We start from the raw sequence: 5,032 nt of genomic DNA, 5'->3' as shown, positions 1-5,032 counted from the left end.
ATACAAAAGGAATCAAAGAAGTCAGGGAGGTGAGCACTATCAGAACAACCCCTAACATCTTCCTCACCCACCCCCAAATTTTACCCAGGGAAATCTGATAAGAAGACACAGCAGTTCTTTGGGGGACCTCAAATTAAGTCAATTACTTAACGAGGAAATGTACAGACTTTGAGTTTCATCAATCTAGGTTTGTCCCTGAGCATAGAGGAGATGGAATACACTATTAACCATCTCAAAATCAAAAATAAATCCTGCCAACAATGAGCTTACATTCTATACATATGTACCTAAGGTTCTGTGATTTCATTGGTGTGGATATGCTCTCATCTGTTCATCGAGGATCACTACCTTTCTATGCCCTAGTAAATGGTCTTTTCATGCTACAGTGGCAACACTCACACACACACACACACACACACACACACACACACACATACACATACAGTCTATCCTCAGAGCCTTTCCAACAGAGTTGAATCTGCCAAAGCTTATACTATGCTGGTGTGGCTTTCTAGAACTTATGGTCACCTTTCTAATGTACTATGGAGCATTAGAGAAAGGCTCTAGTGGAGAAATTGATGAATGAAAAGGATAAATCATATAATTTTTAGCTCTTTTCACCCCCACAAATTAAGAACACTCTTGTCTTATATATGATCCATTCTTTAGGACATAAATATGGCATCTGCTGCCACTCAGACTGATGTTATATTTTTCTGCTTCTATACATTGGTTCTTTAACTGATTCCTGCAGGGTAGAACACAAGATTTATTATGAAATGAGAATGGAGAATTAGTAGATACCCTCAATCCATTTCCATATATCCATAATAATTAAAAGCATGAAATGCATAGCAAAGGTACTGTTGTAGCCTTAAAGAAGCGTCTTCTCCTTCAATCTTCTGTCATTCACATAGAAAGATGGCATGAACTTTGGTTTGTTCTAGGATTGATGATGAATTTTTGATGATCTATCTACACTCTGTGTCCTGGTTTTCCTTTTAACCACTTCCATGTCATTGAAAGATTGTATGGTCAGGGTTAGAAATGCAGACTCTCTCCCTGCAACACAGCAAAGATATCTGGGCTATCTAGGAATCAAACTTGTGCTTTTGAACTCATTAACCCCAAGCCTTAACGAACTGAACTGAGATCAGACCTCATGCAGAGACATCAATATCAGTGAACAAAGGATCCTTGCTTGTAATGGGGATTTCTAAATGAAAATCAATAGCACAATGCAATCCTTTAACATAAGCATTCTCCATGGATAAATGGGGAGGGGCACCAGACCCATTAACTATTTGAGAAGGCAGAATGCACAAAAATTATGGGGTGATTTTGCAAAGAACAATGATTCCATTTGTACAAGATAACTGGATAAGTTTCCAATTCAGAAATGTCTAGCTTCAACAGAATCTGTTGATGTAGAAACAGTCTCGCACCATTAGGATAAAGGATGCATTTCCTCCCTAGTGATCAGTAGCAGTTACCAATGTCACTCCTTTCCTCTATATTCATTACAGGAAACAGCCACAAATGAAGCCAAAGCAGCCTTGACCACAATCAAATTATACAGGTGAAGCCAGGCCAGTGGAAGGAAACATTTTTTTTACTGCTAAGATGCCTCCAACAAATCTGTTAATAGGCGTTGTGAACTTCCATGTAGGCGTGCTTCTTTCCCAGAGATTTCTACCCCCTCGGAGCAAAATAATGACTCTCTGATCTAGTAACCTTTCTATATAGGACTTTTCAAACATGAACATACTTTTTTTGAAGATTTACTAAAGGAAAAGATGGCTTAATATTTTATTTTCCTTCTGCATATAAAATGCAAAGAAGAAAATGTAACGTCTTCGCATCATCTTAGAACTCAAAGGACTTGCCATATACTTTGGAGGCATAATTGCAACACAAAACTTGAATTTTAAAGGCAAACGATGAAAATATGCAATGAATATATGGGGAGCTCTTTACAAAGTTAGGGTGAACAGGACCATTGAAACATCTAATTAAATTATTTGCCCAGGGTCATAGAACTAGAAAGGATCTAAGATAGTGTTTGAACTCAGTTCTTCCTGAATCCAACTCCAACGCCCTGCTTTACCTAGTTGCTTTCAAATTGATCTATACATTTCTAGATTAGACATCATTAATGTTTGTAACTCCTGTCAGGAAATAGAGCATTTGAATACAAAGAGAGTGATTCACATTTTCAAGTAACTTAATGTGAATAATAATCATATAGATAAAACAATGAATGGTCTTCTTATGTGTCAATTCAGTAGAATATAGATAGAATGTAAGTTCCTTTGGGACTAGAACCATTTCATTTTTTGTTTGGAACAGTGCCTTTAAAAAAGAGAGACACTCATAATTTCATCATTAAAGGGAGCTCCTTCTTGCAATATAGATCAATACATGTTTTGCAGGCTTAGAGGATTGCCTAGAAGTCACACAACTGTTGTTGACTCTGTATCCACTCTGCCATTGTAACCTTGGAATTGCATGGTAGATATTTGTTGAATTTAATTGAGAGGGTTAATACTTGTATAGTATTTAGCTGGAATGTCCTAAAGCAACAACTCTGATGGATTATCTGAGAATAGTTTTGGAAGTTTCTATTTTCTGAGTTGTGAGAGTAGTTTTCATAATAGGACACAAGGGTGGCACCGTTTCAACAATTAGAAAACATATGTCTAGAATAGTATCTACTAGGTATAGAACCTAGTTGGTAAGCATTAGGAATATAGGAAAGAAAAAAATGACATGGTCTCTGACATGAAGGACCTTGTGGGGTGGGAGAAAAGAGTTGGGATGTGCACAAATAGTCAAAAGTTTGAAAATAATTAAATTGATAAGAGAGGGCAAAGATTTAAGAAATAATTACCCTTAATGGGGAACTGGGGAACAGAGAGGACATCAGAGGAGACTTCCTCAGGGGGATAGCATCAGAATTAAGCTTTGCAGATAGACAAGGAATTAGATTGGAGAGAATCTGCTCAGTGGGGAAAGGGAGGGGGAGGTAGTGTATACAGAAACATGGAATTAGAAGAAAGCACTAAGTAATCTAGAAATTAAAAGAAGCACATTTTGACTAAAATTACTAGGAAATTAACTTGGAAGGGTAATTTGGAGTCATAGTCTATAGAGCCTGAGGTAGAAGAATAACCAGCTAGGTCTGGAGAGAACTTATTCCCTTATCAATGATCTCATTTCTCTCTCTTGCTCAGTTTTAAAGGTTCATCCCATCCCAGCTCCAAATATCCCTTACCACCAGTTACTTTAATGCTGTTTAATCTTAGTTCTTATATTCCTTTATTAGAAATCAGCAGAGTAAAAGACAATCAGATGTTTGATGGGAAAGAGTAGCATCTCTCTGAAGGATATGTGATAGATTTCTAATGTCAAAAAACAGGAAGGCTCCAAAGACTTGGACTGCTTAACAGTGGTAGAAATCTTAGTTAAGGCTTCCTGTAGAAATAAAGAATTTATTGACAAGATTTTTAGTGATTAAAAACCACTAGTTCTCAAGTCTGCAAATGAAATAATTCCATGTCAGCTAAATGTATATTTTTCAATCTTTTCCCCATGTATAAGCAATGAAATCCAAGTCTTTTATATTTCTTGCTTTTTTATATATGATATAATAAATAATAGAGCATTCCCAACCATACATTGACTTAATTCAACTTAACCAATGTTCATTAAACAGTTACTATATGGCTGTCCCTGACTTTAAACATTAAGATACAAAGACAAAATTAAAATGGCTGCCATCTAGGAGCTTATATTCTACTGTTTACATTAATTATATAAAATCACAAGCTCTATTTATTAGAAGCAGAATCAATGGACATAAATGGTCCAGTAAATTAATTTGAGAACCATCAATGATTTAAAAAAATATCTATTCAGAGAGTTCCCTTCATGTAAAATGTTAATCTCAATGACCTGTGGTTTTACTGTATTCTATTTTTATATTCCTTTCAGAAAAAAAATGCCACTTGCAAAATGATTGCAATTTTCTCTAGTAAGTGTACATTTTTCTATTGCTGTTTGTGAACTTTGTGTTCTTAAATGTGTGTTTTATATGGCTTTTGCCTTGGATCTCCCTTGTTTCAATCCTCTAAACCTGTCAGGAATAACTCCACTTGTTTTATTGTTCTCATAAATTCATAAGAAACTGGTAGCTAAATCCAATTTGTGTCATTCTGTCTTTCTTTGTAGCCTATTCTAAATCTCCCAGCATGTTTCACAAAAGTAGAATCCTATTAACACCAAATAACCACCTCTGTATTTTATTCTATAGTTATTACAGTCCTTCTAATGTCACAACTCTTAAAGAATCTGGTCTCTCCATGAATCTATTATGATGGGAACCTTCAAACTCATTATCCTGTGAGGGAGAAAAAAGTTTTCATTTGTATCAAACATTATTTGAGTTTTTCTTAATAAGCTTATGTCTTTCACAAACTAAGTTGAAATATTTTGACAAAGTACTTTCAAATGGTATAGAATCTAATAAGACTCAACACTTATTAAAAAGAAACATTTTAATACTTTTTAACCATTCCTTTAAAAATATGAATTGTCTAAGAAAAAAAGGAACCTGAAAAATCTTTAGCTTTGAAGTAAAAATGATGGCTTAATTTACATAAAAGAAAGTTAAAAGACAAATTTTTGAAGCACAAAATGGAACATTAGCATAGTCTGGCCATTCCATTTACAATTTTAAAATAACAACAAATGTGTACCTTAAAACTGGTCTGCAAATTGACTACAAACTTTATGTTCTATTTGAATTATACTGTGGTATACTACATACACTCAATACTTCATAAATTTCTGGCACTTCACACACTGCCTGGCACATAATGATTGCTTGAATATTTGTTGATTGAGTGGTAGATGAAATGTGTGTTTGTGTGTGTGAGAGAGAGACAGAGACAGAGAAACAGAGACAGAGATATTCATCTATCACATATGTATGTATACAACTTGAATCACTAAGTTAAAATAATTAAGAGTA

Source organism: Petaurus breviceps, unplaced genomic scaffold, assembly GCF_028583685.1.
Source record: "Petaurus breviceps papuanus isolate PSGF00001 unplaced genomic scaffold, PetGlider_PUasm1.0 178, whole genome shotgun sequence".
In the NCBI taxonomy this organism is placed as follows: domain Eukaryota; kingdom Metazoa; phylum Chordata; class Mammalia; order Diprotodontia; family Petauridae; genus Petaurus; species Petaurus breviceps.
The sequence above is the reverse complement of the archived record's forward strand: the minus strand, read 5'-3'. Positions refer to the sequence as shown.